Below are 20396 nucleotides of genomic sequence, written 5' to 3'. Positions count from 1 at the left end.
TATATATATACACACACACACACTATATATATATGTATATATATATACACACACATATACATATACATACATACGTATGTATGTATATGTATATATATATATATATATATATATATATATATATATATATATATATATATATATATATATATATATGAAAGATTATTACTGACAAACCACCCTGGTGTTGGGATGAATTCATGAGATGTGATATGCATTTCATCCTTACTTATTTTTTATTTAATGGCTTGAGTCCTCTTATCTTAGGACCCCTTGGAACTGAGCAGTGAAATTAACAATGGTTTTGTCTCGTTCCTCTCTTTTGCTTTTAATCTATAAAGTAACTTCAGGAGGGGACGTTCCTGATCCTGGACGTGTTTGAGAACCTGTTATATATACACTTGCCGTGTGCCCCAGTGGAGAAGCCTGACTCACTGGTAACTCCTCAATGTTTGGGCCTAAGACTCCAGGTCTCCCAACCTTGAGAAAATTCATAGGCAAGTCGGAAAGATACTCAGAGCTATAGATGACCCTTCAGAAACCACTCAAACTGGGCAGTGGTGGCACGTGCTGTAATCCAGGCACTCAGGAGGCAGAGACAGGAGGGTCTCGGAGTTCAGGGCTAGCCTGGTCTATAAAGCAAGCTGCAGAACGACACAGAGTAACTTTGTCTCAGGGAGAAAAGGAAGGAAAAGAAAAGGAAATCATTTAAAGTTCCATGAGAAGACCACAATGGGCAGAAGGGCTCAAACGACAAAGTCGGAGGCTCCATGTCAGATAAGAGCTGATAAAACAGACAAGCTCTGACTGGAAAGGACAGAATTCCTGCAGGATTTACCATTTTAAAAGAAATGTGACGCTTGCCCTGTAAAAATAGTACATACATTTAAAGACATCTTTCAAACCAAGACTGAACAACACAAAACAGAATTGCGAAAATTTGCTTTTTCCCCTAACATTAGAATCACGAAACCATTAAAAAGTCAGCAAATCTGAGGGCTCCCTGAAATTTTCATTGTCACCAGTTTATTTCAGTTGCTGAAGCTTAAGGCTATTTATGCCTCAAGTTTTCAAAAGTTCGTGAAACAACGTAGTGATTTCAGTCCCCTGAACCCAGTACAGGAATAAAAGTAACAAGTCAAGGAAAATATGTAGTTTAATCATCTTATGAAATTAATTTATTAAGATATGTCATATACAGTGCATAAGAAAGAGAAAACATACTACAAACAGGCATGGTAGAGCACACCTCTAATCCACCCAAGAGGGCAAGGCTGGAAAAACCAATGCTGAAGACCATCCTGGGTTACATAAGTGTGACCTGTATCTCAAAAAAGTCACTGTGACTCACCACTCGAGTGACAGAGTCATTGTCAAGAGCAAGGGAGAGACACCTCATCTCATGGCTTTGGAAAACACATACATTCCCTTTGTTGAAAGTCACATCGAAGAGACCTAGAAAATATTCTGAATTATTTCATGAGTAGTAATTTTTTAAAAAGTCCTCTTCCTTCAATTATGCACTGAAATTTAATAGTATATTTTTGTATATTTCAATTTCATATTGTAACTAATAAAAAAGGTAAAATATCGCCCAAAATGTATTTAAAAATTGGTAATACGTGCCATGTACTTTGGTTTACTGAACACGTGTGAATAAAAATAACACTTAAAATAAATGGCTTCTTAGCCATGCCTCATTTCACTTCCTAACACCTTTATAAAATTTATTTATGGGATTTTATTTATATGTATGCCTTATACCCTATATGGTTACAAAGAAATAATATAAAGTACATAAATTAAGACACATAATTTGATGCCTGTAGAATTATTTTATTGTAACAAAACTTGATTTTCTAAATTGAACCTCTTTCCTAACTATCCTCCCAACATAGCCCACTTTGCATCAATTAAAACCTTGGAGCTACTCAAAATATATCAAAGGAGGGGGAATTATGGTAACTATTCAGTAAGTTTGTAAACTCAATTTTTGGTAAGGAACTACCCAACTTATTATAGGTAGATATTCACATAGCATTGAGCAATGCACTCTGTAACTCCTATATGTATATTTTTATTATAATTAAGTACATGGGCAAATACTTTAAGCTAAGAACCATGTCTGACAAAGAAAATAAATACTGACCTCTACAGTTATTTTTATAAATTCATTATGTATTTACAATTTAAATTCATTTAAAGTCACAGTTTCAAAAGTGAGAGGTTCAGCAGACTATTCACATTTAAAAGACATTTGTTTAATGTTTAACTGATATTTTATCAACCCAATAAAATGCATTTTAAAGATTAATAATTAAACCATACTAATGAGTAATTACAGATAATCCTGGACACTGGCATGTTATGGAAATGAGGGAGGTACTAGGAGGCAGGAATCCGAACCAGAGTCTGACATGCGGTTAAATAACCTCTGTCTCGGTTTTCTCATCAATAAACTCGAGGAACCACTAATTAAGTGAACCAATGAGGTACTGATGGAAGGCTCTAAGACGAGGAAACCATTCCTACAAATGTTTACTTTAATTTCCCATTTAGCTTAATGATTCCATAAATACCAAAAGCAAAATCTATAAAGGTGTGTTGTATTTTAATGTTTTTTAAATGGCATAATTACTTTATTCTGTCATTAAAAAAGAATATCTTAAGTATGTTATGTGTATGAGTATTTTGCCTTTATCTATACATGTGCACCTTGTATATTCCTGATGCCCCTTTCAAAAAAAAATGAGGCTATCAGATCCCCTGAAACTAAAGTTACAGAAGATTGTGAGCCACCATATCGGAGCCAGGAAACAAACTTAAACACTGGGCCGTCTTTCCAACACATCACCCATTTTTAATGTTTTACTGAGATGGAACATATAGCATCCTGGTTAGTTTTTATTTTCAGGCTGACATAGCCAAGAGTCACCTGGCAAAGGGAGGGTCAATCAAGAGAATGTCCAGATCAGATTGGCCATGGCAGTGTCGGTGGGGGAATGATCTTTGTTGATGATTGCTATGGGAGGGCCCAGCCTACTGTGGGTAATGCCAGCCCCCTGGAGATGATCCCGGTTTGTGTAAGAAAGCGGGCCTGAGCATAACCCAGAGAAAGCGAGCCAGTGAACAGCTTTCCTTCATGGTTCTTGCCTGCGAGCTCCTGCCCTGAGTGTCTGCCTTCACTTTCTTGATAATGTACAGCTCTTCCTCCCCTGAATTGTTCTTTATCATGAGGTTTATCACAGCCACAGAAAGCAAACTGGGACCTACACTATCCAGTTCATTCACTTACTCACGTAAAAGATATGTTTAAAAAGTTGTGCAAGCATTTCCACAAATCAATTTTAGAACATTGTTAATCCCCAAATCACTGTCAACCATTTCTGATCTCTCACCCCCTAGTCCTTCCTAATATTTTTCCTCCTCATTCTGACCCTGGGCAATCATTTGCCTACTCTCTCTACATCTTTCCTTATTATGAACAATAATTTCTTCATATGTCATCTACATCCGACCCACTCTCCCTGTGTCCAAACCTCTGTCCACTCCTCTGGGAGTCATCATTCTGCTCCATCCTGTGGGATCAGCACTTTGGGATTCCACAGATCTCTCTGCTCCAAGATGACTTCACAGAAAGTTAGCCAGTTTCTCCTTTCAATATTTGCAGACCTTCTCCACGATTTGTCACGTGGCTGTCCTAACATTCCCATCAACATGATTTCCTTTTCTTCACACCGCCACCAGCATACTTATCTGCTTTTCAATGTCATGCCAACCAACATGAACTGACAATCTCATTGTGACTTTGACTGGCATTTCTCTGGTGATTAATGACTCTTAGCATTGACCTCTTGGCCATTTGTACATCTTCTCTAGGAAAAAAAAAAAATGTCTAGTCTAACCTTCCTGTAATGTTTAGATGTAAGGTTATTTTCTTATTTAGTTGCCAGCCAGAGCTCCTTGTATATTTTGGATACTAACTTGCTACTAGATACATTAGCTTTCAAATGCATCTGCCTATCTTCAACTTATTTCCTTATTGATTACTTCCTTCCCCATACGGGAACTTTATAGATGGCTATACTACCATTTCTCTGGGGATTTGTTGCCTTTGCTTTGGATAGGTCATACTCAAAGAAATCGCTGTTCCTATAGCTTCTCAGACACATGGTAGTTAATTTCATGCTCTTAGAACATTTCTTATTGGGTTATAATTTCAAATCATGATGGTCAGAAAACAGACTTGGTATGATTTTTATCTTCTTAAGTTTGTCAAGATGTGTTTCATGGCCAAATATATTTTCTTCTCTGAAGAATGTGCATCCAAGAAAAAGGTGTATCTCCAACTATGGGGCAGCGTGTAAATAGGTTAATTCTATTTAGTGTAGGATACTGTTCAAATCTGGTGGGTTTTGTTAATTTTCTGTCTGGAGGACTAAACCTGCTGAGACTGGGGTGTGTTAGTGATACATTGCAGTCACCTCTCTCTTCAAAGCTATCTGCTTGACATATTCGGATCCCTTAATGTAAATATATACATGCCTCACTTGATGGTAGCAATAGTCTGAAAATGTGTTTTTATCATTGTAAAAAACAATACAATTATACAGGTAAAGAGAGTATATAGACCAGCTGTGGGTATGAGTAATCATAACCATAACTGAATATAAGTGTATAATATAAATTATACTGGTAAACTGTCAGGTGTCACTTGTGACTGCTGGGAATGAACTCTGGGACCACAGTAGGTTTCCTCATGTCAGACTCAAGCATATTTATCTCAAGTGTCCTCTGAGACTCCAACAAATATCTGCCACTGGATATTTGTTCTTTTATGTTTACTTACTATGTGTTTAACAGACTTGCTCATTCAAACCCAAGATTCTATCACACTTCGTTCTCAAAAACTGGTCAACAGTAATTTCTGGATGGAAAATAATAAAATGGTTCAATTAAAAAAAAGAACCAAATGGGGGCTAGAGAGATGGCTCAGAGGTTAAGAGCAGTGACTGCTCTTCTAAGAGGTTCTGAGTTCGAATCCCAGCAACTACATGGTAGCTCACAACCATCTTTAATGAGATCTGATGCCCTCTTCTGGTGTGTCTAAAGACAGCTACAGTAGACTCATATATAATAGATAAACCTTTTTTTTTTTTAAGCGAATGAATAATGAATCCAAAGTGTTTCTGGCAGCATTCACCCATGTTGATTCTTAGATAAGCAACATGCTCCGTTCATATGAAAGGACTACTTTACTGTATCTGTCTGTCTGCTCGCCAGCAGCATCGACTGAGCCATCTGGAAGAAGACGGACAAAGCCTCCAGTGAGCTTGCTATAAAACTGAAGAGTGTTTCCTTTCACAAACTTCCAGCTCTCAGCAGCCCACTAAAATATAAACAAAACAGAGACCATCTGAGAAGACATAAAGAAACTAGTGAACAACAGTCTTTACTAAAAATGGCATACTACTTTTGTTTAGCACATCAAACGGCTATCAGTAACTCTTTGTAATAAATCATGTGGAACAAAATCTTACTATTTCTCTTCTCTTACATTCGAGCTTCTTCCCTGGAAATACAAAGGGGGGGTTGATTAGTTCCAAGTGTATTTGCTTGATTTGTTCATCATAAAGCACAATTTTCCAAGAAATGTGCATTTGTGACACTCACTCACGGAGAAGACAGTCTTCTCCCTAGCATACAGTTCTCTGACAATTTTACCATCATCCTCTCCTTCATCCAGCCATCTGCAGAAAGAAAAATGTGTCAATTAGTTTTGAGCTTTATGTTTGTTCAGTCCATGTCATTGAGCTCCCCAGGACAGAAATGTTGGACAGCAAGAACGGGAGAAAGACCATGGGCACTATGTCAATGAAGGCAGAATAGTGCAGGTGGAGAAGAAAGTCCATAAAGGACAGAAAGGGTGTGAGAAGGTGGGAGAGGAAAGAGTGCTTTCCTCAATGCACAGCCCGGTCCGTCAGTTTCACTGCTAACTAGTGGAACACAAAGCGAATCAAAAAGGGATCCAACAACAACAAATGGGATCCAACCTGTGGCAGGGAAGAGGAGGCTGGTGGGAGGAAGGAGGGGTAATAGTAAGAAGGTGAGATCGGTAGGACAATATATTATAAACTCACAGAAACCTGCCGAAGAAGAAATAAATAAAGAGATTAATGCTTGCAACCATTACGTAACAAAACTTGGGTGATGAGAAATAGTTAATAAAGTATCTAGTTCTCATCAATATATGGACTTAGAGCTGTCTGACATGAACTGATGTGCCCCGTGTAAACACACCTGTGGCAGAGGAAGGCATACTCATGGTTGGTCGTGGGGTCCCTGATTGCAACGTCCTCAAGAAACCAGCCATTTCCTAAGAACAGATTGCAGAAGATAAAATGTATTAGCGGATATGTGGAGTGTGTGGATAACTGCATGCTTCGAGAAATAGGTCTCGATTCTGAATAAATTTTGTGCAGCATAAAGCTCCCAAAAATTTATTTGTAACAGAATATCATGATAAATATTTAAGATAGTTCTAATAGAACAAAATTACAACATTGTTTTAAGGATCTTTTATATTTTATGATATACATTTCAATATGATTTTGCAATAAATATAGTATGAATACACCCTTCATTTCAGAAATTATATTCACAATTCTAGACCTAACAGTTTCAAGAACATATATTTCATGAGTTAGTAATACTTTTTATTTCCATAAAATTACCCATATGCTAAAAATGAAAAATGACTCAGATATTGCATCTAAGCACTAAGGCATGTAAAGACTGGTATATATAAAGGCTATGGTCTCATTTTAAATGTTTAAATTCATATTAACTTACAAACTAACATTGGATAAAAATACAATTTTATTCATTGGAAATAATAGAAAACTTAACTAGTAGTAGTAGTTTTGTCTGCACAAAATATACCTTCTCTGGGCCCAAATGAGTATGCCTCAATCCCACCTTCGAGAGAGAAGAAAGAAATCACATGGGGCAGAGGGAGTGAGGGACCTGGATGGGAGGGGGAGGGGGAGGGGTAAAACAGAACATGATCAGATAGTGTTGGGAAAACAGGGGTGAAGCCCTGAGGACCAGCAGAAAGAATGGAAACAGGCAAACTCGGAAGGTAGGAGGTGGGGACCCTACAGAATGTACCAGAGACCTGGAAGGTGGGAGACTCTCAGACTCAAACGGAGGGACCTTAGATGAAATGCCCTACAGTGGGGAGGGGGAACTTGTAGAGCCCACCTCCAGTAAAATGACAGGGCATCAAGTGGAGTGATGGGATTGCCATCCCAAGTCAAACACTGGGACCCAGAATTGTTTCTGTCTAAAATAACTGCAGGGACAAAAATGTAGAAGAGACTGAGAAAAAGGAGGTCTAGTGACCAGCCTGGGGGATCCATCTCAAGGGGAGGCCCCAAGGTCTCACACTATTACTGATGCTATGGTGTGCTCATAGATAGGAGCCTAGCATGGCTGCCCTCTGAGAGGCCCAACAAGCAGCTGAAAGAGTCAGATGTAGATAGTTTCACCAAACCATCAGACTGAAGCCTGGGAACCCTGTGGTTGAATTAGGGAAAGGCTGGAAGAAGCAGAGGAGGAGGGTGACCCCATAGGAAGACCAGCAGTGTCAATTAACCTGGACCCCCGGGATCTCAGACACTGGACCACCAACCACGCAGCACACACCAGCTGATATGAGGCCCCCAACACATATCCAGCAGAGGTCTGACTGCCTGGTCTGGCCTCAGTAGAAAAGATGCACCCAACCCTTTAGAGACTTGAGGACCCAACTCCTTCAGATCCTTCACACAAAACTTAATGTTCTTTCTCTCTATGTCTTAAAACAAAACAAAACAAAACAAAAAGACCACAGAGACAAAAAAAAAATGCCAAAGCAAAAAACAAATAAACAAACAAAACACAAAAAGTAACATGGAGGTTAGTGGAATTTATTTTATGTTGACCAGCTTCCTCTTGGGCATGGGGCATGCCCAGGAATGTGGTTGATATGCCTGCTGACACTCCAATTGGGTACAACTTATTTTCCATTGCCCAGCAGGTATCAATCCAAAGATCTTCTTGATTAGGAATAAAAAACAGTGTGACCACTTCCTCTTTTCAGTGCTAGGATTTTTGTCTGACTTAAACCTATGCCGGCCTTGTGCATGATGTCATGATACATTTTGAGCTCATATGCACATCAGTACTGTTGTGTCTGAAAGATTCTGTATCCTTGAAGTAATAAACCATGTCTGGCTTCTCTGCCTGTTCTTCCACATAGATACTTGAGCCTTTAGAGGAAGGATTAATGAAGACATCTCACATAGGATCAAGTGCTCTAAAGTGTCTCACGATGCCCACGCTCTAAACATCAGTCTCTGCTTTAAAACTTATTCTCTGCCAGAAGTTTCTCTGGTGGAGGTTGAAAGATGCCTTAGTGGTTACAATAGCAACTTTATAAATTAACAAGTTAGCAAAAAAACTATTCATGTGAATATGTGTGTGTGAGAGAGAGAGAGGCAGGAGGGAGAGGGGGGAAGGAGTGGGAGAGAACTCAGTACTAGAATTAGAACTGACAGATTAATGACAGTAAGAAGAAAGGGTGCTTTTAGGGCGTGACAATGTCATAAGGGATCTACTTTCAGGACTGTGGTCAGTAGCTCACAAAAGGGCTCAATAGAACACATTGGCTCTTTGTGCTTTTCCATCCTGCGAGGATCCAAAGGGACTCTCAGATACAAAAGTACACGTATCTGAACATATGTGTGTGCGATGCACTCATGTGGGTACATGTGTGCGAGCGTGTGTGCATGCATATCTGACCTAGGGTATTCCATGTGCTACAACACTGAATGTTGAGGTTGGACTTCCCGTTTACTACAATAGTAAGAAGTACATGTGTGATCTTTGAAAAGCACCAAGGTAGAGTATTTTGAAACAAACTAGAATAGATGTTGAGAATCTCCTTCCTATTATTTTGGGAGCCTCTGCCTGAAAACAGATAACAAAAATACTACTGTAATACTACTGTAGGTTATAGTAAGAATTTATATTCTGCTTCAAAATTGTATTAAAATACTGAAAGTATACAAGGGATCAAATTTTAAAACTTTTATCTTTTTAATAGTTTTTAGATTTTGTTACATTGTAATTCAAAAATGTGGCATTTGAGGGAAATTTACTGAGATATTTTCTTCTAATTTTACAAAGAAAAGAAGGGCATTTGGTTCATAGTTTTGAATCTTAAAATTTCAACAAAAGAGTCTAGCTCTCACATCACCCACAGCAATATCATTTGGAACCTGATAAACTATAAAATGGTTCATGGAGTTTTCAGGGGAGCTGCTGCTCGGTCTGCACAGCTCACACACTTGGGAGTGTAATTAACTACATGTCTAAAGTTCCAAAATTTAAATCACAATGAAATTCTATCGTTTGTGTGTGTGCATATGTGTGTGTGTTAAAAATTTCTTCCTGGCTGTTCATGTACTTGTTTAAATGCTGTTTATCAAAGTCTCATTGGGAATAATGAATGTTAACAGAAAAGAATTTTCTTTCTTGTGCCTTGTAGTGGCTGTCACCTTGAATTTACTCTACTGTATAACATTACAAATAAACTCACTTAAGTCTTTAACTATGTTCACATTATATCATAGTTGAAATTCTCATTTTCAATGCTTGATGTCTTCTGAGTATAACATATGAGCTCTGGCTGAGAATTCCTACCCATGTTTTGAAAAATTAACTTCAAAATAAACGACGTTACTCCTCAAGCACTGAAATGGGGCATCATCTGAAAAGCTACTTGAAAATCCTTTGACTCCTGGAGGACTTGGGGAAAATATTTTTATTTTGATAAAATCCTTCTTCTTCCCTAGAGTAGTTTTTCCTTTTTTTTCAAAATCAAATCATTTTTAATTATTTACAATAAATTTTCTTTTTATTTCTCTTACAACTTTATTTTTAAAAAAGAACACATATACAGATTTTTAAAGGCATTTTGGCATAACACTATATGAATACTTTTTGTCAATACTTAATTCTTTTAGAGGTTTGAGAGTAGTTTTTCTATAAGCTTTTACAAGTGTTTACTAGGTCCATGCGGTTTCACATACATGGAGTGGAAGCAGACATCCACTGGAGCTCTGTAAGTCTTACCTTGCCCGAGTCCATCATGGCCTATGACAATCTTGCATAAATCTCCAAGGTTTACAGCTTCTAGCAAGAAGGTATCAATCTGCAACCGATTTTAAAGGAACTCTAATTAGATGTAGATTATAATTTTGGTTTTACCACCAATATACATGAAGATGTAGCAAAAATCAATTGTTCATTAGGCAAATATACAAATCTGTCCACAGTACAAAAACAAAGACAAAGTGAGAGTGATCTGCATATCAATCTATCACCTCACTGATATCCAGGGTTAATTTCAGTTGATCTGGCTGTTGGTTGTAAATCCAGCTGAGCTCACAATTTAGATTGACAAATCATATCCCTGAGAAAGGATTTGACTGTACACTTAATGTCCCGGTTTCCAGCCATTGCCCATGAGGTCAAGCGTTTTTAGCTCTGTATAAGAGCAGACAACACAAGCAATCAGGAATAACATGTGACTACTACATACAGCTCTCCCCTGTGACCTGCTCCATCTTGGAACCAGGCCTCCATCTAACCCTCTGTCTTTAGAGCTGATAGGATCTGAAGGCCTCTGCTTGCAATAAGAAACATGGCAAACAAGTTGGAATTGTGCTTTCTGAACAGAACAAGCATTTGCCATAGAATCCCTCCTGGGCTTTATGAAGACTGTGAGAGAGAACCTACAGCATCCAGGTTCTCGGAGGAGGAAACGAACTAGACTGTTTGCATCACATCTGCCCACTTCTCACAGACTGGATTTCATCCTGACTGGTTTAGGAAGATGACAAACTTAGTGATACCCTAATGTTCCTAATGTTCCTGAAGATAAAACTGACACCAGTTGGAAGTAAACAAAAATTTTAAACTCTTTCTGGTAGTACAGGCCTATAATCCCATATCAGAGGAATTAAGACAAGAGGATCTCAAATTCAAGCCCAGTCTCCTTAAGTACAGAGTTATGGCTATCAGAGCAACATAATTGAAACCCATCCTTAATTTATATTTTGGGTTTTTTTAAGAGCACTGTAGCTGTCTTCAGATACACCAGAAAAAGGCATCATATCTCATTACGGATGGTTGTGAGCCACCATGTCATTGCTGGGATTTGAACTCAGGGCCTCTGGAAAGACAGTCAGTGCTCTTAACCACTGAGCCATCTCTCCAGCCCCTCAATTTATTTTTTTTAAGTGAAAAGAGGATGGATGTATCTAAATGATATAGCACTTGCCTCTCAGGCATAAAGCCATATGTTCAGCACTAAATAGTAAAAAATTAAGTAAGCAATGGCTAATAAGCAAGAGGTTAGACTAGCACAAGGTTTAGGGCTGGCTGCTTACTTCCTGTGTTATGCCAGGCTGACAACATGGGACCTGTGGTTCTTATGCGGTGTTTGAATCAACATGTACAACCGAGAGAACAGAAGAAGTAAGATAATGTGTTCTACACAAATGAGAACATAGCAGTAAGTGAGCCATCGTGAAGTGGAGACAGTAAGTTAGTCAAGAGCAAAGTCAAAGTAGTAAAGATTCCAGGCCAGAAGGAGCCATGGATAAACACGGCGAGGATTCCAACTATGGGAAGGTACAAAGGTTAGGTCCATTGGCACAAATTATTCCCTTTTTGCCATTTCTGAGCTTCTCTTTTTTTCTTCTTGATGAGATTATAATACAATTACATTTCTTCCTCCCCTTTCCTCCTTTCAAATCCTCTTATATACCCTTCCCTGCTGTCTTTCACATCTGTGGCCTCTTTAGTCAGTCATTATTAGTGTGTGCGTATATTTATGTGCATTTGCCCCTGGACAAGCTCCTCTCTGGAGAAGACCCCATTTCCCATTCTCAGCTTCAGCTTGGTTGATTAAAGAGTCTTTGTGAGGGAATCGAGCTTTACAGACTTTGAACTGTCCTCTTTGGCATGTTCTTATGCAGCTCACCTGTGGGCACCTATAAACTACCATATAGCCCAGTAATTCTCTATTCAAAGTAACTGAAAAAATTATCTCAGGAACATTTGTAATTCAATGTATTATTCACAGTGCTCACGAGGTGGAAGTAAGCCATGTGTCTATCTATCAGTAAATTAATAGAGTATTGTTTTATATACAAGCAATTTTAATATTAACTGGTGTTTAAAAGAAGAAAATACTATTACACCTGACTTCAGAGATGGAGTTTAAAGACGTGTGCTAAGTGGGAATAAAAGCCTTTTATAAAAAAAAATTACTGTAATTTAACTTATCTGAGCTATTTAAAATAATCATTCATATAAACAAAAGAGTAGGAAGAGTAAATTATAGAACTGTCACCAAATAATTATAGATTTATACCATTAGAAAATTAAAACAATCCAGAAAACATGAACAAGTGACTATAGATACTTCTTGGTTTATAATGGGGTTACATGCCAACAAACCCATTTTAAGTTAAAATTGCATTTGGTACATTTAACCTAATAAACACATGATCTCATTAATAAGTATACAATAGAATGCCTTATCTGTTCTTCCCACAAATATGTGACTGGGTAGGTCCTATGACTCATGGCCATCCCTCAGCACTGCTTAAGTGTCCAACTGTGTGTCTCTAGCTTAGAAAAAGAAAGTAAAACTGAATAAAAGTTACAAATTTAAGGATTAAATTCTACCCAGTGCGCGTGGCTCTTACCCTCCTTTTTGTCTTATTATTGGAATTTTCTAAGTCACACCATCTAAGTGGAGTACCATCTGCATGTTTAAGCATGTGTGTCCTACTTTGCTTTCTGCTACAACATTAGAACACTATGATGAAAATCAACTCAAGGAAGAGAGGGTTAACTGGCTTCCACATCCCAATCACAGTTTTATTGAGGGAAATATGGGCAGAATCTCACATATGATCAGAGGGTTGAACCAGGGGGGAAACAGCTTACTGGCTTGCAGTTTTTGTATACAATCCACCTGGCCAGGGATCCTACTGCTCAGTAGGTTACAGCCCTCACACCAACCATTAATCAAGAAAATGGCCCACATACATGAACACAGTCCCATCAGTGAGGAGCATTTCTTCGGCTGAGGTTTCTGCTTCTAGGGTACTCTTTGTTTGGTTCATGTTGACAAAAACTAACCAGCATATGGTGAGCTGTGTTTTCCAAATGCACAGAACATCCATTGTGGGAAATTCCATATGCTTGTACCACAAGAATATTTTTAAAACCAGGAAAAATAAGCTTTGTTTACTTACTTGTCCTCTTAAAAACTTTAAAGAGTTCTTTGATCTGAAGAGTTTCCTGGATCCAGTATCTCCTTTTTCCCCATAGATAGAAAGGTAGACATTGGCTATTGTTCCAGCATTCCAGAGCTCGCCTGTTGTAATACACACCTCATATGTTGTTACTGACAACAGAAAAACAAAACAAATTTAAGTTTTGAGTGCCAAGAACTACTGACAACTGAAAATTATGGTCCTAAATATAATTTACAATCCAAACTATGGAGAAGATGTAATGATATACAATACCCAGGCACTACCGTGCCAAGAAAGCTTACAGAACGCATGAGCACTGTGAAGTGGGCAGCTGCAGAACGCTTGGGGAGGTCAAATGTTAAAGTAGCACCCAGCATCAGTTTACCATTGCTCTTCACAATTCCCAAGGCTGGAATCGGTGCACAAGAAGCCTGGGGATAGACACTAAAGCTTAGACTCTGAGTGATCAGAAGTCTCTGGTTTTGACTCAGAAAGCAAGAGTTATAACTACAAATACAGAGACAAAGTAAAGACATTTCTACTTCCCTCCATTGTCCAGCCTATGCAAAACCAGTGCCTGGGCCCAGAAGACAAGCATCATGTTTTGAGAGAGAATAATCATCCCTTCTGTCCAGTGGAGCTAGACTGCAATAGATTGATCCAAGGACTTTCAATACCTGTTTGATTTTTGTCTTCCCTACACACAGGAAGACAAGAATTAAACAGGGCAGTACAATCAAAGCAAGCCTGTCAGCCACAGGAACAAAAAGATCTGGAATTACAAAGGCTTTAAGAAGTAAAAAAGATATTTGAAGTCCACAGAAGACAGCCCACAGAAGACAGACTGGGATTTGTGACCTAGAACTTAAGAGTATATAGTTCACTACATTGTAAAGCAAAATCATTAACAGTCTTTATAAAATGTATTGAGTAGAAATTCTTATCTCCAGTCTGCAAGATACAATATGAAGTGACTCAAGGCAATTAGCAGTTATAAAAACTGTAACTCACGTGGGCAAAGAGGATAGAAACTTTACAACAGAGATAGAAGCACCATTGGCTCAGAGGTGATAGCATCCAAATATCACTGGTGTAATACAGCAAACACTTTAGAACTAACAAGAACTGGGAAGTCTCTTAAAACCAAAACTCAGAAAGGCTCATCAACAGAGGTACACAAAATTTTAAAGAAGACCCAATTGAAATTTCAGATATGTCAAAACCTCTCAAAGTGAAGATTTGTATTCAATAGTATTATAAGTCGACTAGAACATCAGTGAGAAATTATTTGAAAAGTGAGCAGAGGCTCCTGGACCTTTGAGAGAACAAACAATGTTCATGGTGTGATGCTCCAGAGGGAAAGAAGAGTCTAACGCTAGAGTTTTGTATAATCTTCAACACTGTTTTCCCACAAGTTTCATTCTTGGTATTTGACCATCAATGATCTGTTCACATTTGCCTATCATATAAGTGCATTATATATAGATATAGATAGAGATAGAGATATAGATATAGCTATAGATATAGATATAGATATAGATATAGATATAGATGATATAGATAGATAGATACAGATATAAAGATATAGATATAGATACAGATATAAAGATATAGATATAGATAGATATAGATATAGGTATAGATATAGGTAAATATACATGTAATGATAACCTCTAAAACATTATTTTGGAAGACAGCTACTTTTTCAATCATCCTCTGAAGATTAACAACATGTCTCGATTTAAGTAATACCTCAAGATAAAAGCAGCCTGGTTCTAGACCACTACATTAAAGTCATGCAATTGTTTTGTTTTCCTACTACATATAACAGTTCTGTTCACAGTGACCAGGACCAATGCCAAAACCTTCCAGAGACTCGGGAGGATGAGCCAAGAGATCAATTAATCCCTAATGTTCAAAGCCAACATGAACAACATAAGGCATTTTAAACTAAATTCCATTTCAAATGCTATTTTCATACTGTAATATATTCTATGGAGTGTTTAATGGAATTTAGTCTAAAAATATGTGTATCTTATTTCAAAATACATTGTTGGGAAAAAACAAAAAGCTTAAAATCATCAGAATCATCTCAAAATTATTTTCTTTTGCCAGTGCAGGCTTGCTTTGTGTTAATGGAGACCAGCTGGTCAGGGCAGAGCAGCTGTAGCAATTTCTTTTCTTTTTTTTACGTTTCAAATTGCCAAAAGTAACTTTTTTATTGGATAGTTTATGTATTTACATTTCAAATGTTATCCCCTTTCTGGTTTCCCCCTCTCCCATTACTCCTCCCCCTGCTTCTATGAGGATGCTCTCCCTCCCACCCACCCACTGCCACCTCAACACCCTGTCATTCCCCTACACTAAAAATGATCCTTCACAGGACAGAGGGCTTCTCCTCCTATTGATGCTAAGCAATACCATCCTCTGATACATGTGCAGCTGGAGCCATGGGTCCCTACATGTGTACTCTATGGTTGGTGGTTTAGTCAATGGGAGCTCTGGGGGGTCTGGCTGGTTGATATTGTTGTTCTTCCTATGAGGTTGCAAACCCCTTAAGCTCCTTCGGGCCTCTCTCTAACTCCTCTGTCAGTTCCCTGTGTTCAGTCCGATGGTTAGTTGCAAGCATCTTAATCTGTATCAGTAAGGCTCTGTAAGAGCCTCTCGGGAGACATCCACATCAGGCTCCTGTCAGTAAGCACTGCTTGGCATCAGCAATAGTGACTGGGTTTGGTGGCTGCATATGGGATGGATCCCAGGTGGGACAGTTCTGGTTAGCCTTTCCTTCAGTCTCTGCTCCACTCTCTGTCACTGTATTTTTCTCTCCCTTCTTAGAAGGACTGAAGCATCCACACTTTTGTCCTCCTTCTTCTTGAGCTTCATATGGTCTGTGAACTATATCTTGGGTGTTCCAAGCTGACAGTGAAAGTTTAATTATACAGAATGATTCTTCTTCTGATGAAGACTTTGCAGTACACAATACCATCGGACAGAATTTTCCCACACTAGACTGTCTTTCAAAAATGTAATAAATTCTCTCAAAACATGACGTTGTCACATCATATCAAATATATTAATATTGTATTCTAAACCCATTGCTGTTATTTCAACAAATCCATAAATTTTTCACCAAGAGTACTTGCTCTTACAAAACCATTTTCTTTGTCCGTCCTTAAAGACTAATTGTTCATTCTTCAAGAATTTGTCCTGAGATTGCAGCAAGTAATCTAGTCACACTCGGTATCTCAGGGTTTCTCCTGCTGCAATCAACACCATGGCCAAAAACCAAGTTGTAGAGGAAAGGAATTGTTCGACATAAATTTCCACACTGATGTTCATCAACGAAAGAACTCAGGACAGGAATTCAAGTGGGGGTGGATCGTGGAAGCAGGAGCTGATACAGGGGCCATAAAGGAGTGCTGCTTACTTGCTTGCTTCTCGTAGCTTGTTCATCCTGCTTTACTATAAAACTCAAAAGCTCAGGGCCAGGAATGGCAGCACTCAAAATATGTTGACCTTCCCCCCATTGATCACTAATTAAAAAAACACCTTACAGCCAAATATTATGGAAGCGTTTTCTGAACTGAAGTTACCTCCTTTTAGATAACTCTAACTTCTCACATAAAGAGTCCAGCATATCTTATTTGAATTATGTAGCTAGTGCCATCATATCTGTTTTGAAGACTCAAACTTCCGAAAGTTATCTTTGAGGGTTACAATTAACTTGTACAAAATACTGTTAATGCTAGCCTTTTAATCTCTTCCTGTTAATAATGAATGATATTTCCATTGAAGTAGTTCTCACTTAACTTCGCCAAGATCCACATGAAGAATCAATGTCTGTGAATCACATTAACTGTATTTCTTAAACACTATGGCTTAAAATAGAAATAATTCTTTGTTTTTAAGGCTACAGAAATGATATAGTGTTAATGGCATGAAACTATTGGTCTTTTTTTTTTTCCTCTCTTACAACTTTATTTTAAAAAAGAGGGAGACATATACAGATTTTTAAAGGCATTTTGGCCTAACACTATATAAATATTTTTGTCAGTACTTAGTTCTTTTAAAGGTTTGATAGCCTGCACTGAAATCCCACTAGTTACCATAAGCATAAAGTACATGTAGACTAGAACACAACATGGAAACAGTTTTCTCGGTGACTGTAGATTAAGCATAATGATCTTTGAATTCTAAAAATTGCCACAAGGCTATATTCTTAGCTCTTGGATTATTAATGATTTAAGGTCCAGGTGTACCACACTCTGAGAGGGTGCAACAGTGGAGGAGTGTTCCTCTTTCTCCACATCCTCACCAGCATCTGCTGTCATCTGAGTTTTTGATCTTAGCCATTCTGACTGGTGTGAGGTAGAATCTCAGGGTTGTTTTGATTTGCATTTCCCTGATGGCTAATGATGTCGAGCACTTCCTTAGATGCTTCTCAGCCATTCGATATTCCTCAATTGAGAACTTTTTGTTTAGCTCTGTACCCCATTTTTAATAGGGTTGTTTGGTTCTCTAGTGTCTAGCTTCTTGAGTTCTTTGTATACTTTGGATATTAGGCCTCTATCTGATGTGGAGTTGGTAGAGATCTTTTTCCAATCTGTTGGCTGCTAGCACATTGTTCTTGATTCCTTAAGAATACCTACCCACTAAAAGAAGATAATGCCATAATAAAAACAATTTTTAGATAGATAGATAGATAGATAGATAGATAGATGATAGATATAGATAGATAAAGATAGATAGATTAGATAGATTAGATAGATTAGATAGATAGATAGATGATAGATATAGATAGATAGATAGATAGATAGATAGATAGATAGATAGATAGATAGGTAGGTAGGTAGGTAGGTAGATAGATAGATAGATAGATAGATAGATAGATAGATAGATAGATGATAGATAGATAGATAGATAGATAGATAGATAGATGATAGATAGATAGAATAGATAGATAGATAGATATATAGATGATAGATAGATAGAATAAATAAATAGATAGATAGATAGATAGATAGATAGATAGATAGATAGATAGATAGATATAAAATATATAAAAGCCTCTCATAAGATGATTAATTTTGACATACTGTATATCATAATTCAAAAGGCTAGAGAAAACCCAGCTGAATTCATTGGTAAACTAACCAAAGACCTACTTCAGTACAGCCATCTAGACCCCAACTCTCAGGAGGTCTTCTAGGCCTTCAATACACATTTTCTCTCCCAGGCCACCCCTGACATCTTTAAAAAGTTTAAAACTTCCAGGCTGATTTCCAGAGTGGTTGTACCAGCTTACAACCCCACTCACCAAGATGCCTCATCCCAACTCACTCATCCTATAATTCCTCTATCCTTCTGTTCGTTGAGCTGTATGATTCCTGCTGCCTGGTCCAGAGCCTCTGTCTCATCAACATTAACTGCAGTTCTCTCTATTTGCCCTTTCTCTTCCATCCCAACTCATTTTATCTCATGTCCTGTCATCTAACACTCATTTCTGTCCTAGATTTAAAGGATTCTTTCTTTTCTATGTTGATCTACTGTGACTCATGATTTCTTTGCCTTTATTGGCCCAACTCTTCCAGAATGGAAGAATGAGCTGATGCCGTCATTAAAACCCACCTCTACAAACTAACAGACATGTTAATCGATCTCCTTCCTCTGTGTCTAACTAGAATAACACACACACACACACACACTCTCTCTCTCTCTCTCTCTCTCTCTCTCTCTCTCTCTCTCTCTCTCTCTCACACACACACACACACACACACACACACTCTCTCTCTCTCTCTCTCTCTCTCTCTCTCTCTCTCTCTCTCTCTCTCTCACACACACACACACACACACACACACACACACATTCACACACACACCTGTTCTTCTTTTCTCAGTTCCTTTGAGAATATGTATGCTCACCCCTTCCTGCTGAGTCATCTTCTTACCCCAGAGTCTACACTATTGCATGACTACTTTTGTATTTGTACCCTGTTCAAATGCATTTTCTATCAGCCTCTCCAATTAATCTACCAATCCTGGAGAACAGGTATACCTCAAACAAAAGAAAAAAATCACATTTCCAAAGCCTCCTGACATACCATGACTCAGACCAGTCCCTATCTAAACTGAAGCAGATAAATAAGGCTAACAGTAACCATGTAATAAATAAAAGTCTGGTATGATAGATTGGACCAGTTCCCTAGCCATCAGGGAATTAGACCCTTTGGAGAAATAAAAGCTGCACATTCTGCATATCTCAAGAGTCTGACCCAAGACATCATTCTGCCATCTTAACTCCCACATCATCCTGTTATCTTAACTCCCACCACATCCTGTTATCTTAATTCCCACAGCATCCTGTTATGACCAGACATCCCCTCATAAAATGTTATGTTTACAACAGTTTCTTTGTCTGAAGCCCTTGCCTTCCCCCTTTATGCTCTCCCACAACTCTCCCACCAAACTTAAACCATCCTATAAAAACTCAAGCTCTATTTTGGAGAAACTGTTCTTTCTTCTCTAGGAGACAGCAGTTTATACATGAACAAAGTTTCGTTCTTTGATTCAGTATAGATCTGGTGGTCTTGCTCTCCTGTTAACTTTAATTAGGATAAGCTAGAGACAGTGACTCTAGACATGCAGAGAGATGCATCATGGATACACAGTATATGTGTTTGCCTACACAAGCCCTACTCAAGAACATTAAAGTATGGAAGGCTTGAAGAGATCATAAGGCCACATCCCTAGTAGAAGAGTTATTAATAGTTGATGGCTTCTGAAGAAGGGAGAGTCTGTTTTCTTTATGGATGTGGCTCTAGGTAAGTCAATTATGTTCCAGTAGATGTTCCCACTCCTATGAGCACCTCAGTTTTTACAGAAAGAAAAGATAAAGGAAAAGACAGGAAATTGAACGGGGTGGGCAGATAAAGAAACATCTGAGAAGAGTTGGGAGGAGCGAAAGAATAGGAACAAAATATAACATAAAATTATAGAATTGATAAAATGCTATTT

Source organism: Micromys minutus (genome assembly GCF_963924665.1).
Source record: "Micromys minutus genome assembly, chromosome: 26".
In the NCBI taxonomy this organism is placed as follows: domain Eukaryota; kingdom Metazoa; phylum Chordata; class Mammalia; order Rodentia; family Muridae; genus Micromys; species Micromys minutus.
This window is presented reverse-complemented; position numbering follows the sequence as displayed.